A 14,944-nucleotide genomic window follows, 5' to 3' on the forward strand; every position below is an offset into this window, starting at 1 on the left:
TGTCTAGTTTATGGATGGATGAGTAGAAAAATAGGGGAAGGAAACAAACAGACAAAGGTACCCAGTGTTCTTTTTTACTTCAATTGCTCTTTTTCACTCTAATTATTATTCTTGTTATTTTTGTGTGTGTGCTAATGAAGGTGTCAGGGACTGATTTAGGTGATGAATGTACAACTATGTAATGGTACTGTAAAAATCGAAAGTGCGATTTGTTTTGTATGACTGCGTGGTATGTGAATATATCTCAATAAAATGATGATTTAAAAAAATAATAAAATAAATAAATAAATAAATAAATAAATAAATAAATAAATAAATAAAAACAAAGGAGAAAATGGTTGAAGTCCTGCCTTGTCACTAAGTACACTGAATGTTAATGGATTAAACACCCCAATCAAAAGACACAGATTGGCAAAATGGATAAAAAGAATTATCCAATTATATATTGCCTACAAGAGACCACCTTAGACCCAAAGACACAAATAGGTTAAAAGTGAAAGGATGGAAAAAATAATTGCATGTAAATACCAACCAAAAGAGGCTTGGGGTAGGTATACTAATATCAGACAAAACAGACTTCAAGTAAAAAACTGTTATAAATGGCAAAGAAGGACACTATATATTAAAAAGGATGAGTCCACCAAGAATAAATAACAATCATATTATAGTTTGTAAACTTTCTTGGATATAGTAAGATCATGTTGGAAGCAATAGAGTTATTTTAGGTTTTTTTTTTCTCTTATTCCTTTGTTTTCTTAGGGGTTGTTAATTTTCTAGGGGTATGGTAGGAACATGTTGGAAGCAATGTAGTTATTTTAGATTATTTGTTTTTCTTACTCCTCTGTTTGGACATGGTTTATTAATTTTCTTGGGGTATGGTAGGAACATATTGGAAGCAAAGTAGTTATTTTAGGTTATTTGTTTTCCTTAATCCATTGCTTTGTTTGAAATGTTGTGGGGTTTTTTTTGGTTGTTGTTTGCCTGTTTGTTTTTAATTTTTTGATAAACAAAGTTAAAAAATTGAAAAAAAATCAGTAGAAAAATGGGAGTAAAAACTAAATGACAAATAGGGTGGGATGGGGGGATGGTTTGGGTATTCTCTTTTCACTTTTATTTTTTATTCTTATTCTGATTCTTTCTGATGTAAGGAAAATGTTCAGAAATAGATTGTGGTGATGAACGCATAACTATATGATCATACTGTGAACAGTTGATTGTATACCATGGATGACTGTATGGTTTGTGAATATAATTCAATAAAACTGAATTAAAAAAAAAATAACAATCATAAACATTTATGTGTCTAACTTTAGTGCCCCAAAATATATGAGGCAAGCATTGGCAAATCTGAAGGGAGAAATGGACACCTGTACAATAATAGTTAGTGTCTTCAATACACCACTTTGAACAATAGCTAGAACATCTGGACAGAAGATCAATAAGGAAACAGAGAACTTCAACAATATGAATAATGAACAAGACCTAACAGATGTAAATAGAACACTGCATCCCCAACTAGGAGAAAACACTTTTTTCTCAAGTGCACATGAATTATTCTCCAGGACAGACTACATGTTAGGTTACAAAACTAAATTAAAAGATTGAAATTATGCAAAGCATCTTCTCTGACCACACTGGAATGAAGATAGAAATCAACAGCAGATGGAGAATTAGAAAATCCACAAATATATAGAAGTTAAAAAACATACTCTTAAAAAATTAATGGGTCATAGAAGAAATCAGGAAATATTTTTCTCTTAATTTCCTCTTCAGATTATTCATTACTAGTATATGAAAACACTACTGACTTTTGCATGTTAATCTTGTACCCCACCACTTCGCTGAATTCATTTATTAGCTCTAGTTGTTTTCTTGTAGATTTTTCAGGACCAGCCAGGTGCAGCAGGGCATGGCCTTGGATTCTCCATGCTGAGCTGCTGTGGAGCTTGCAGGATTCCCAGCTCATGCTCCCTTCATGGTGCTGGATGTAGGTCCCCAGGAGAATGGTGCAGGCCCCCTGGAGCATGGCGTGGAGCCCTGGGGTCAGGAATCTCCCCATGGCTGCACAGGCTCATATCCAGAAGTACATCTGAAGAATTATTTCTACTATTACCTATTAAGATTTTTAGCTACTTTGGGTCAAAAGGTGTTCTTCTGAGAGAACCTAAGATGGTGGCTAGGAGAGGCAGGGCAAAAAAGCACCTCTGTGAAAAATACTAGATAAAAGCCAGAAAGTGACCCAGAACACCAATTCCAGCGATGCACCAGCTGGACAAGGTCTGCTAAATCCACAGGGACTGTGCACTTGGTGAAACCAGGAGTCTGTGTTCTGAAATGAGTGAGTAAGCCACTGAATATCTGGCAGCCACACTGCAGTGTGGGGAAACCGAGGGTTGGCGTTTGGAGGTGGACTAGTTATTTAAAAAAAAAAAAAAAAACAAAAGTGTGGCAGGGAGAACCACACAGTGAAGCATGGCAGGAACGGGCTGTGTGAACACCTCAATATCTGGCATGGAAGATAGCCTTTCATGCACCCGCTGTTAATTGCCTCAGAGTGAGGAAGGCAGAGGTTAGCCAAAAGGGGAAAAAACCCACGCCCCTTGCAGCCATCTTCCTGGTGGGCTGGGAACACTCCTGCCTGGCACTGGGGCCACAGCCCAGAGCCGCGCCAAGAAACCCAGTGTGACGGGGAGCGTTTCCAGCGGCACGCTCACACACCACAGTGTCAGGCGTGGACAGTAACCTTCGCACACCCACAGCTAATTGTCCTGGAGCTGGGAAAGCGGAGCTGTGCGAAAAGGGGGAAATTGGCACACCCCATACAGCCTTCCTTACAGCAGGCTGGGAATGCACCTACATGGCCCGGTGGCCCAGAACCATCCCTCAGCAGAGGGCCTAGAAGGGCATGGCTTGGAAGAGGGACCCACTTGGAAATCCCAGGGACCATATGCCAATACCAAAGACTTGTGGGTCAGCGGCAGAGACAATCTGTGGTGAGACTGAAATGAAGGTTTAGACTTTTGCAACAGCTGTAAATCTCCAGGAACACCTGGAAGGTTTGACTATTAAAGCTGCCCTCCCTCCCTAACCACTCAGACACACGCCCCACATTCAGGGCTGACAGCACTAACAACACACCCAAACTTGGTGCACCAATTGGACCCCACAAGAATCAGATCCCCACACACCACAAAGACAAAGTTGGGGAGAACTGACTTGAGGGAAATAGGTGACTTGCGGATGCCATCTGCTGGTTAGTTAGAGAAAGTGTACACCACCAAGCTGGAGATCTGACAAATTAGAGATTTGTCTTTGAATAATCCTACATATCCTAAAAGAACCCTATCAAGTAAAGCAAATGCCAGGAGCCAAAAACAACAGAAAATTTTAAAGCATATGATAAAACCAGACAATATGGATAACCCAAACCCAAACACCCAAATCAAAAGATCAGATTAATTGGAGCAATTAATCAAAGAACTAAAGACAAACAATGAGAGCATGGTACAGGATATAAAGGGCATGAAGAAGAGCATGGCACAGGATATAAAGGGCATGAAGAAGACCCTAGAAGAGCATAAAGAAGAAATTGCAAGAGTAAATAAAAAAAAATAGAAGATCTTATGGAAATAAAAGAAACTGTTAGCCAAATTAAAAATATTCTGGATACTCATAGTACAAGACTAGTGGAAGCTGAACAATGAATCAGCAACCTCAAGAATCACAGAATAGAAAATGAAAGAACAAAAGAAAGAATGGGGAAAAAAATAAAAAAAATCAAAATGGACCTCAGGGATATGATAGATGAAACAAAACATCCAAATTTAAGACTCATTGGTGTCCCAGAAGGGGAAGAGAAGGGTAAAGGTCTAGAAAGAGTATTCAAAGAAATTTTGGGGAAAACTTCCCCAACCTTCTACACAATATAAATACACAAAGCATAAATGCCCAGCAAACTCCAAATAGAATAAATCCAAATAAACCCACTCCAAGACATATTCTGATCAGACTCTCAAATACTGAAGAGAAGGAGCAAGTTCTGAAAGCAGCAAGAGAAAAGCAATTCACCACATACAAAGGAAACAACATAAGACTAAGTAGTGAATGCTCAGTGGCCACCATGGAGGCGAGAAGGCAGTGTCATGACATATTTAAAATTCTGAGAGAGAAAAATTTTCAACCAAGAATACTTTATCCAGCAAAGCTCTCCATCAAATTTGAGGGAGAGTTTAAATTTTTCACAGACAAACAAATGCTGAGAGATTTTGCTAATAAAAGACCTGCCCTACTTCAGATACTAAAGGGAGCCCTACGGACAGAGAAACAAAGAAAGGAGAGAGAGAGATGGAGAAAGGTTCAGTACAAAAGAGATTCAATATTGGTTCAATAAAGGACATTAAGAGAGAGAGGAAAAAAATGTATCTGACAAACATAAACCAAAGGATAATAGGATGGCTGATTCAAGAAATGCCTTCACAGTAATAACATTGAATGTAAATGGATTAAACTCCCCAATTAAAAGATATAGATTGGCAGAATGGATCAAAAAATATGAACCATCAATATGTTGCATACAAAAGACTCATCTTAGACACAGGGACACAAAGAAATTGAAAGGGAAAGGATGCAAAAAAATATTTCATGCAAGCTACAGCCAAAAGAAAGCAGGAGTAGCAATATTAATCTCAGATAAAATAGACTTCAAATGCAAGGATGTTAGGAGAGACAAAGAAGGCCACCACATACTAATAAAAGGGGCAATTCAACAAGAAGAAATAACAATCACAAATGTTTATGCACCCAATCATGGTGCCACAAAATACATGAGACAAACACTGGCAAAACTAAAGGATGCAATGGATGTTTCCACAATAATTGTGGGAGACTTCAACATATCACTCTCTCCTGTAGATAGATCAACCAGACAGAAGACCAGTAAGGAAATCGAAAACCTGAACAATCTGATAAATGAATTTGATTTAACAGGCATATATATTCAACATCATATCCCAAATCACCAAGATACACATTCTTCTCTAGTGATCATGGAACTTTCTCCAGAATAGACCATAAGCCGGGACGTAAAACAAGCCTCAATAAATTTAAAAAATTGAAATTATTCAAAGCACATTCTCTGACCACAATGGAATAGATTTAGAAGTCAATAACCATCAGAGACTTAGAAAATTCACAAACACCTGGAGGTTAAACAACACACTCCTAAAATAAATGGTTTATAATGTAGAATATAGGGGAGCTAGCAATAGAGAGCAATTAATGAAGGGGGAACGATAACCCAATAAGAATGGATAAGCTATCGTGGGTAAATTTAACATTCTGGGAATGCCCAGGAATGACTATGGTTTGTTAATTTTTGATGGGTGTGGTAAGAACAAGTTCACAGAAATGCTGCTATATTAGGTCATTTTCTTGGGGTAGAGTAGGGACATGTTGGAAGTAAAGTAGTTATTTTAGGTTAGTTGTCTTTTTCTTACCCCTTGTTGCGGTCGCAGTTGACTCGTCTGGGGGGGGGTGGCGGCCGGTTGCTAAATCCTAGGCTCTCGGGATTGCTCGGAGGGTACCGGCGGCGGGGGCTCTTTCCCGGAGGCGAGGGCGAGGCGGGGGACTGGGCCCGGTCCCCGGCGGTGGCGTGCAAGGTGTGGAGGGCGGCGAGAAGGAACCGGCGGGACACGTTTCTTTGAGGGTGAAGAAGCCAAGAGAGCTTATTAGGGGAGAGTACAAGCTTATATCGGGCGGTTTAGAGGGCGGGGTAGCTGTAGGGGTTAAAGGCTTGGATTGGTTCTGAGAGGGCGCGGAGGTTGATTGAAAAGGGGCGGGAGTTGCTCCGGTAACGAAGAGGGTGGAGGGTGCGGGTAAGGCACGGGGTGGGGGGGGGTTTCTCCGGCAAGCCCTCCCCAACGGTTGTACTTTGGGGTGAGGAAATGGGGCCTGCATTCGGCTCCACTTTCTCAGGCCCGGGGGGCCGTGGAGGGCGCTACCGCCCGTGCCCCACTACCTTTCCTAGGGGCTGATCAGTTCCCCTGGCCCAGGCCCGCCAAGTCGGAACTCGATAACAGTGTCCCGCATTTCCCCCTTCTTTTCTAATTAGAGGAAGAAGCTTACCGGAGAGATCCGCCAAGGGATGAGGGAAAGGGGAGGTGGGGGAAGGGATAGGGGTAGATGGTAGTTAGAGAGGCTGGAGCTCGACGTTGGTGTGGCGCCCGGGCGTTCGAGAGGGGCCTCGCTGCTTGCGGGATGGACGAGGGTGGCGACGCTGCGGAGGGTCAGCTTCTTCAGTGGAGGCAAGTTGTTGATACTGGACTTGCACAAATGATGAAAAGACAGCATTGGCTTGGTTCTTAGCAAGCTGGACAATTCTGCGGATAATGCAGGGCCCTAGGGTGAGAGCTAGAATAATCATTAGTAGGGGGCCGATGAGAGGGAGGAGGTATGGGAGGAGGGGGGTAAAGATGTGGGACCAATAGTTGGTGGCTTCACGGTTTCTTTTGCGTTGTTCTAGTCCCTCTCGGACCTTCTTTAGGCTGTCTTCGGCGAGACCTGTGGAATTGGCATATACACAGCACTCTTCTCCTAAGGCGGCGCAAAGGCCTCCTTCTTTGAGGAGGAGAAGGTCGAGACCTCGGCGGTTTTGGAGCACGACCTCAGAGAGGGAATTGACAGAATTTTTAAGATGGGAAATAGCGTCTTGTAGGTGACGAATGTCCTCGTCAACAGCCGCCCGGAGGTGAGTTAGGGCGGAGCCTTGACTGGCTAATGCAGCGATTCCGGTGCCAGCGCCTGCAAGACCTAGGAGGGAGGCAATTGTGAGGGCGGTGATGGGTTCTCGCTTTTGCAGAGTGGCAGGAGCTGCAGTTCTTTCCAGGCGGAGGAAGAAGTCTTCCTCGCTGTGGTATAGGACCCTAGGGATAAGGATAATTAGGAGACAAGTTTCAAGAGCTGTATCAATGGTCTGCACGTTAAGGCAGGGGGTAAGTCCTGTAGAGGAGCAGAGCCATAGGGAGGAGTTGTGGGGAATAAGAAACTTGGCAGAGCTGCTGGGAGATGAATAGTTGGCACAAGCTGTGAGGTTGGGAGAGTTACTTGAGCGAGGGCGGATACACTTTCCTGTAAAGGAGACTGAATGAAAGGTTAGGGGGACGGCAGAGGTATTCCAATTGCATTCCGAGGGGCTGTCCTCTGTGTTTTCTGAAAAGGAGAGGTTGGAGGCAACTGGCTCATACAGGGGGGAGGAAGTGGAGAGGCAAAGCCAACACGAGGAGGTAAGATAGGGGTGGGAGGAATTTACCGAGGTGAAGGCTGCTTGGATAAGGTCGAGGAGGGGAGAGGAGTAACGAGAGGGGGGCAGAAGAGGTTGGGGTGGTGGTGTTGGCGATGCGTTGTTTGCAGCTGAGGTGCGGCTGGTTGGAGCTGAGGTGTGGCTGGAGAGCTGTGGAAAAAGGGGGTTCACTCAGACTGGGGTCCAGGCCCAGGTGTACTGTTGTCATCTGGTGCACCAGGTTGCGGAGACGACGGCGTTCTCGTCTCGTTAGACGCGTGGTTGCTGGTGGTGGGCTGGATTGCCCTTCCTGGGATCCAGATTGGTTGTGCTGCATCATCTGGGAAAACACAAGCAAACCCGCGCCCCTGGGCGAGGAGTGGGGAGGGACCCTTCCAGGCATTATTCTCTGGGTCCTTTCAGTAAACCATCGGGGCCTGGGTGGGCCTATACGAGGGCCCCCAATGTTTATGTAGGGGCGAAAGCCCATCCTTATTGAATGTGAGTAGATTAAGGTGAATAAGGGCTGCTATGATAAGGTCCCCTGGAGTTGCCTGGGGGAGCATTGCCCTTTCTTTTTCAATTTGTGTTTTTAAGCGGCGATGGACGGCTTCCACAATGGCTTGCCCCTGAGGATTATAGGGGATGTCGAAATGATGGGTGATGTTATATAACTGAAGGAAGGCCGCAAAGGAGGCACTGCGATAGGCAGGCCCATTGTTTGTTTTTAGGTCCCAGGGGACTCCCATGAAGAGAATTGCTTGTCTTAGGGCCTTGATACAGTGTTTGGCCGTTTCCCCGGCAAGGGGGACTGCATAACACATGGCCGAGAAGGTGTCAATTATTATACGGGCAAGCGAGGCCCAGTCTTGGGGGAGGCAAAAGTCCATGGCGATATCCTGCAGTAATTGGGAAGCGTATGGGCTACCTAACCCGTCTTCCTTGACGGCCCTGCGAAGCTGCTTGATAGTATCTGAGTCAATGGGATACCAGTCGTAGGGTTTCTGCAGTGTGGGGGTAAGGTTAAGAGGAAAGCAGTGAAAAGCACGAGAGAAAGGAGGACGTGCTTGCAGAGGGCCTGGCGCAGGGGTGGGGGTAGGGGCAGCGTTGCCCCAAGGGTTGCCTTGAGGTGTAGAAGGCAGCCAGGGGTTGTTAGTCGGCGGGGCGGGAGTGGCGGCGGCAGCTGCCGGTAGCGGCTCCGAGGGGGAGCTCGCCGAAGGGGGAGGCGGAAGTGGGAGGCCCCAAGCGTCGCAAGATGGCGGCGCGGTAGGCGTGGCTAAGACACAAGATGGCGGACTAGCTCCGCCCTGTGAAAGGGCGGGGTCTAAGGCATAAGATGGCGGACTAACTCCGCCCTGTGAAAGGGCGGGGCTTAAGGCATAAGATGGCGGATTAGCTCCGCCCTGTGAAAGGGCGGGGTAAAGCGCATGCGGTTTCTGGCCCGGCTTAGGGCTGACGTCATCACTAGAGCACTTCCTCCCCTCAGTGGAAGAAGAAGGAGGAAGTTTGCCATTTTGGAGAGACTCGGTATTGTTTAGCGGAGGGGGAAGGAGGGGGGGTTGATTACCGAGCAAAGAAAATGAGGTAAACCGTGGCCGCGAGGCCGAAGGAGACAGCGAGAGCAGAAAGCAGGACCCTCTGGTAGCGGGAGCAGTCTGGGGGGAGGGGCGGTTGCAAAGAGGCACACGGCACCAAACAAAGAAACAAAGACACAAAGGACCACAGCAAAGTAATGGAGGGGAAGAGGGAAAGCTACTGGAGGAAGAGTGTTAGGAGGAATGGGGGGATATAGGAAGAGAAGACGAAAGGTAGTCGAGGGCAAAAGCCAGGTTAATGCGGGAAAGGAAGAGCGGCCTGGGCGCGGAGCAGCGTGGGAGAGGCGGCTCCGGACGTGGAGCGGCGAGGGAGAGGCGGCTCCGCGGGGCGGCGAGGGAGAGGCGGCCCTTACCTTGCAGGCGAGGAGAAGGGGAGTTGGAGAGGCGTCCGGGCGAGCGGGTGCTTTTACTGGACCGCTGTGTGGAGAGGACTTTTAATCCCAGGGTCGTGGGTTCGAGCCCCACGTTGGGCGCCAGTTGCGGTCGCAGTTGACTCGTCTGGGGGGGGGGGTGGCGGCCGGTTGCTAAATCCTAGGCTCTCGGGATTGCTCGGAGGGTACCGGCGGCGGGGGCTCTTTCCCGGAGGCGAGGGCGAGGCGGGGGACTGGGCCCGGTCCCCGGCGGTGGCGTGCAAGGTGTGGAGGATGGCGAGAAGGAACAGGCGGGACACGTTTCTTTAAGGGTGAAGAAGCCAAGAGAGCTTATTAGGGGAGAGTACAAGCTTATATCGGGCGGTTTAGAGGGCGGGGTAGCTGTAGGGGTTAAAGGCTTGGATTGGTTCTGAGAGGGCGCGGAGGTTGATTGAAAAGGGGCGGGAGTTGCTCCGGTAACGAAGAGGGTGGAGGGTGCGGGTAAGGCACGGGGTGGGGGGGGGTTTCTCCGGCAAGCCCTCCCCAACGGTTGTACTTTGGGGTGAGGAAATGGGGCCTGCATTCGGCTCCACTTTCTCAGGCCCGGGGGGCCGTGGAGGGCGCTACCGCCCGTGCCCCACTACCTTTCCTAGGGGCTGATCAGTTCCCCTGGCCCAGGCCCGCCAAGTCGGAACTCGATAACAGTGTCCCGCACCTTGTTATGGTTTGTTTGAAATGTTTTTTTTTATTGTATATCTTAAAAAAAATTTTTTTTTGTATAGCTAATTTAAAAAAAAAGAGTTAATTAAGAGTTAATGACAATCTAATGGTGCCTAAGAGTCTCCCCCTGAGTACCTCTTTGTTGCTCAGATGTGGCCCTCTCTCTCTCTAACTGAGCCATATCGACAGGTGAACTCGCTGCCCTCCCCGCTACGTGGGACCCAACTCCCAGGGGTATAAATCTCCCTGGCAATGCAGAATATGACTCCTGGGGATGAATGTGGACCTGGCATCATGGGACTGAGAGTATTTTCTTGACCAAAAGGGGAATGCAAAATGAGACGAAATAGTTTCAGTGGCTGAGAGATTTCAAATGGAGTCGAAAGGTCACTCTGGTGGACATTCTTATGCACTATATAGATAACACCTCTTAGGTTTTAATGTATTGGAATAGCTAGAAGTAAATACCTGAAACTACCAAACTCCAACCCAGCAGTCTGGACTCCTGAAGACAATTATATAATAATGTAGATTACAAGGGGTGACAGTGTGATTGTGAAGACCTTGTGGATCACACTCCCTTTATCTAGTGTATGGATGAGTAGAAAAATGGGGATAAAAACTAAACGATAAATGGGGTGGGATGGGGGGATGATTTGGGTGTTCTTTTTTCACTTTTATTTTTTATTCTTGTTCTGGTTCTTTCTGATGTAAGGAAAATGTTCAGAGATAGATTGTGGTGATGAACGCATAACTGTTATCATACTGTGGACAGTGGATTGTATACCATGGATGATTGTATGGTGTGTGAATGTATTTCAATAAAACTGAATTTAATAAAAAAAAACTAAAAAAAAAAGAGTTAATGACAATCAATGCAATGTATGATACTGGAGAGGATCTAAGAATGAAGGAGAAAAACTCAAAGGGGGCATAAGGAAAAATTGAACATAGAATTTAAGCTTTATATCCATATTAATTTTCTTGAATTAGCTGCAGTTAAGTTAATGACATAAGTGAATATCCTTTTTCGTAGGAAATGTACATGGAAGTTTTATGAGTTCAAGGAGTATGATACATGCAACCTGCTCTCAAATGTTCAGAAGATGATAAATGGATAGATAGATAATTGATAGATAATAGATACAGTTGAAAGAAAGAGGGGGAGCAGGAGGGAGGGAGAGAGGAAGGAAGGAAGGATGGAAGGAAGGAAGGAAAGAAGGAAGGAAGGAAGGAAGGAAAGAGAAAGAAAGGTACTGCAAAGGTAGCAAAATGTAAAATTGGTAGATACGACTATCTGGGGGTAGGGGGGTGTTGGAGTTCTCTGTATGGGGTTTGTATTGCATTTGCAACTGTCCTATATGTTTGAAATTATTTCAAAATAAAAATTTAAAAAAAAGAATGCCTTGGAGAAAAAAAAGTGTTCTTCCTTACATTTCTTCCATTCACACACTGGAATGCTGATCCGTTTACACAGAAGGCTGATCATCATATCAGCTTTGGTGATGGTGAGGTATGTTGGTCAGATAGCCAAGGACATCTTTAAGTGGCCTTGCCTCTTCTCCCCTCCTGATGTAAAACTGGAAAAGAGAGTGATTGCTGAATATGGAATGCCATCTACCTGCACCATGGTGGCCACTGCCATCTCCTTAGACCTCCTCATCTCTACCAAAGACAGATATGAATAACCTTTGGTTTGGGGACTGATGATAGCTGTGGTGTTTTCCACCTTGGTGTGTCTGAGCAGGCTTTATACTAGAAAGCACACACTCATGGATGTGGTGGACGGTGTCCTGATGAAAGTGCTCCTCATTGTCTTCACCGACCCTGCCTGGACCCTCATTGACTGCCTGGACTCGGCCAGCCCCCCCTTTCCTGTGTGCATCATTGTGCAGTTCTTCTTGTGTTACAGTTACCCAGTGTCTGATTGCTACATCTCAACTGGAGCGGACACCACACCATTCTGTCTGCCCAGGGCTGGAGTGACCTTAGGATTCTGTATCAACCATTTTTTCCAGCTTGCGTCTGAGCTCACCAATTCTTTCCCTGTTATTCAGAACATCCTACCACTCACCATGGGCATATTTGTTTTGTGTTTGTCCAAATTTATTGTGGGAATTGTGTTGATCCTCTTGGTCCATTGACTTGTACAAAATATATCACTTCAAGTCTTATACTCCTGGTTCAAGGTGGTGGCCAGGAACAAGGAGGCCAGGTAGAGACAAGATTGAAGTGCTGAGGCAGCCCAGGGCCCAGGCGCCTTCCTAAATGAGAATGAAACCCTGTGCTGATCTAGATATATTATGTCCCCAAAAAAGCCATATTCTTTAATGCAATCTTATGGGGGCAGACTGATTAATCTGTTCATTAGGGTGGAACATCTGATTGAATTCTTTCCATGGAGATTTGACCCCACCCATTCAGAGTAGGTCTTGATTAGTTTACTGGAGTCCTTTAAAGGGGGCTCACACAGAGAGCAGAGAGATGAAAACGCCCTGGGATATGCTAAGCCAGGAGACCCAGATGCTTGCTGACACTCGGAGATGCTTAGAGATGCAGACAGAAGGATGCTTGAAGATTCTAAGCTAAGAGATGAAGCCCAGAGTTTGCCCTGGAGAATCTAAGAGAGGACAAAATACTCCAAGAGAAGCTGATACAGACATTTTGGAGGAAGCCATTTTGAAACACAACCTGATAACAAAGGACCAGCAGACACTAACCATATGCTTTCCCAGCTGCCAGAAGTGTTCCGGACACCAATCAGCCATTCTTCAAGGAAGGCATCCTCTTGTTAATGCCTTAGTTTGGACACTTTTATGGCCTTAGGACTGTAAATTTGTAACCAAATAAACCCCCTTTATAAAAGCCAATCCATTTCTGGTATTTTGCATAATGGCAGGATTAGCAAATTGGAACAAACCCCAAGCACCGAACAGGCTGCTTGACCAGGACAAAGGTCAAGAAAGTAAACAACCTCCCTGGAGGGAAAGAATGTAATCAAGGATGTAAAGGGACAGGAGCTGGATGGCACTGATTGCATCTTAGTCTTAAACATTAATCTTAGTAAAACATCAGGTCTTGAGCCCTTTTAATGGTTATACTAGAAGTCTGATGTCCTCATGCCATATGGAATGCCTTTGTTCTAAAATCATATACATATTACTTGCACTCCTGCCCCTCTGCGGAGCACTACCACTCTGGACCACTGCCACTGGAGACTCTCTCCTGTTTGTAAATCCTAATAAATCTATGTCTGCTTCTGTGCCTGGTGTGTTTTTGGTCTTGTGGCAGCACTGGCTCATGCTCTTCATGAACTCAGTCTGGGCCTGAACAAGTGCCTTACAAGTTTGTCATTTACATGTTAGTTGGCATTTGCACAATGACCTTTGTGCCAATGCTGCACAGATTTTTTAGGATTACTCTGAGCCCGCTGGACATGACAGCCCAGACATAGGAAAGTTGCTGGGTGGACAAGTCTTGACAACTCACTTTCCTTTAAAAAAAAAAAAAAGTCCTTAAGTCACACATCTGTTCTGTTGATATCTGAGTTAAATGTTGCTGCTGTGTAAAAGGGAAAAATGTCTCATAGTCAGTAAGGATTATGCTAGAGTGAGGCTTAGACCAAGGCCACAGTCAAGTTCTTTAAAGGTTCCCCCTCCTTTTCCATTACACAGACTTGGATCTAGCCATGGGCTGGCAGGAATTGTGGCATGGTTTAGGAAGGGCAACGAGCCCCACATGCTCTTGGGAGAGCTGAAGGAGATAGGGCTGACCTGGGAGGCTGGAGGTAGAGCAGTTTTTAATCAGTTATGTATGACCTTGCCCCACGTTGAGTCTCATTTCCAAAATTGGAACTTTGGTCCAGGAGAAAGTGTGGCAAGAAGTGAAACTGTGCTTCTTGGACAGGGTGACTTTGCTGTCATTATGATGCAACTACTGACTGTGCCTGCTTGGGTGGCAGGACTGCTCAGAGGTGAACCTTACTGTGAAGAGATTAGTGGATATATCATGGTGAGCCTGCAGAGCCATGAAGTCATGGGGAAGAGCCTGCTTACCTGATGAGTCTGTGCTTCTTCCCTCATACTCTAGGTGTACATATTGAAATAGTGATCTGCTCTTTCTTGTTTAGAACTTTTACAGGATTATGGGTACCATTACTGTACTCCCCTGATCCATGAAACTCACTGGCTGCTCCCACCCTACCAGGCAAGTGGGTTTCAATCTTCCTCTAACGTGGGAAGGCTTCATGGTTAGCACTGGGGCTTCACTGAGTGTCCTGCTCTCTTTTGTTTCAGAGTGACTTGGGACAGGCCCTCTGCCCATTTTCAGCTTTCTTGGCTTCCTTAGAAATGTGGAAGGCTTTGTCGCCTACCTGTGACAGAATGGATGAAGTTGGTCCTTTCTGGGGCCTGACAAACAGAGGACAGATCTCCCTGACATTGACCCTACAAAGTCTCCCAGACTTGCTCCTCCATTTCTCAGTTAATTTCTGTAAATCTACTTTCTCAATAACTAGATGAGTCAGTAGATGTCTTTTATCTCACGGTATTTTCAAGGGTAATTAGTGCAAAAACAACTTCAGCCTCTCTTGGAAAAACAAGTCAACCAAATGCAATACTCTTTAAATGCAGTGTCCCTATTAGACTTAGGAAGGCTAATTTATGCACGCACCAGAGGATTCTCTCCCAGGGTCCCTCTTCAGCTCTTAAGAATAAGGCACAGTTTTGTTTTGTTTTTTTAAATTTAGTAAACATGTATTTAACAAAGTAACTTTTGGGTTATAGTGTCCAAACCACTGAAGCCAATGATTTATAATCTAACACACATTTCGGGAAACACAAGCCTGCCTTGAAACTTAAGCTCTTACTTCTGCATCCAGTGTTCAAAGTGAAAACCACATTTTCCTGATTTCTAATTTGTCCCATGGCCTTATTGTTGCAATGTTTGGTGTTTGACTTAGTGCTCCAATTTCTTGAAAACAGTAATGTTTAGCAAAACACCCA

General features: G+C 45.5%; 1 pseudogene; it reads left to right on the top strand.

Annotated features, from left to right (window-relative positions):
- Window positions 1-1,975: 1,975 nt before the first annotated feature.
- Window positions 1,976-13,395, top strand: LOC119540634 (annotated as a pseudogene).
- Window positions 13,396-14,944: the final 1,549 nt, after the last annotated feature.

This window comes from Choloepus didactylus, chromosome 7, assembly GCF_015220235.1.
Source record: "Choloepus didactylus isolate mChoDid1 chromosome 7, mChoDid1.pri, whole genome shotgun sequence".
Taxonomy (NCBI): Eukaryota; Metazoa; Chordata; class Mammalia; order Pilosa; family Megalonychidae; genus Choloepus; species Choloepus didactylus.